Raw genomic sequence first — 1,579 nt, 5'->3', positions numbered from 1 at the left:
AGGTGTGAAATGTATAGTTTTCAGGGTTTTTATCGGTTTTCAGCGTTATTTTGTTATCGTTTTTATCGTTTACTCAGTTTTCCTTGGTCTTTTCACGTGTGTTATGAATAAATTTTCTTTTTTTCGGTACTGGTACTAGTTTTATTTTGTCTTATTTATCCGCGACACCTTAAAGGTCGGTCCATGAAAATATTGTCGGGCATAAACCGGTCCGTGGCGCAAAAAAGGTTGGGGACCGCTGCTCTCAGTGTTGCCAACTCCTCAGTAAGGAAAATCGCTATTGGTTGTCCTAAAAGTCGCTAGCAGTCGCCAAATGACGTCATCGCCTAATTTGTATAATTGGTCATGCTAATGTAATTGTAACCTACGTTGTTGGAGAGAGAAATAACATCGTGGAAGAGACATAAAGTGAGTAAAAAACGTCCTAAATGCAGTTAGAATTTATTTAGAACTACAAATTAAATTTCTTTTAGCAATTATTGTTTTTTAATGTCACAGTTCCAACCCTGCTCCTTTATCCGGGCCTGGACTGGCAAAAGTGACCCGAAATTGGCACTCTGGTGGAGTTACTTTGTGTGCGAGAGTGTTTGTTTATAAGTACTTTTAAACCTTGTGATCCACAAAACAGCATAACAGTAGAAGAAGAATTGACTGTGTTACAGTCAGTGCGGGAGCAGCGGCTTCACTCATGCGCGATTCATTTGCCCTTTTGACGCATGGGTGTGAACATCTCCTGCCCTGATAACAGCGGGGGAGGACTATCCTCCGCCTGGGAGAGCTTTGGCACGAGTGAGGTGCCCACGGCAGCACCCGCTGCTTGTTGAGAGTAAGAGCGATACGCGTTTTCACGTCAAAAAGTCGTCATAAATAAGTCTCCAATAATACCAGAAAAAGTCGCCAGATTTGTCGCTAGTCGCTTTTTAGAAAAAAAAGTCACTAAGGGGGTCTGAAAACTCCCTAAATATAGCGACAAAGTCGCTAAGTTGGCAACACTGGCTGCTCTTAATTGTTGTGACACGTGTTCGAAATGCAGAGAGGTGCGCTGGATTTGCCACACGGAGCAGCGCGAGAGTAAAGCACGAGGGAGGGGCTAATAATCGGCTCAGTCATTTTTAATGATCGTTGAAAGCCCAGATCGTAATCGTGATTAAAATTTGATTAATTGAGCAGCCCTAGTTAGTAGTCTTCTTGCAAAAGTAGAGTTAATTTTACTCTAAGTAGAGTCACATTCTTTTAATGTAACTCTGAGGTGTAAAATGATAGTAGTTAAAATCAAGTGTTAAAAATGAGTGTTTCTATGTCAAATCTGGAGGTGTTACAATGGAAACATTAACTCTTGACCTCTTAACTCTGAACTCCTAGAGGGGCTATGACACCAATAGAGTAAATTCACAGACTCCGCCCCCAGCACCATAGGCTCCAGTCGAAGCTGAAGTGAAGCCGTTTCAGAACATTTTGCTCTACATATTTGAGTTGTTTGGCATGCTTGGTAAGTCATTTTTTCAAAGATTGTTTCAATTATTATTATTAGCTTTTACTTCTGTGGCTTTTTGGAGTTGAGACAAAGCTGTGTGAAAGG

The sequence above is a fragment of the Pundamilia nyererei genome, unplaced genomic scaffold (assembly GCF_000239375.1).
Source record: "Pundamilia nyererei isolate P.nyererei 1_Seehausen unplaced genomic scaffold, PunNye1.0 scaffold00187, whole genome shotgun sequence".
Lineage (NCBI taxonomy): Eukaryota > Metazoa > Chordata > Actinopteri > Cichliformes > Cichlidae > Pundamilia > Pundamilia nyererei.
The sequence above is the reverse complement of the archived record's forward strand: the minus strand, read 5'-3'. Positions refer to the sequence as shown.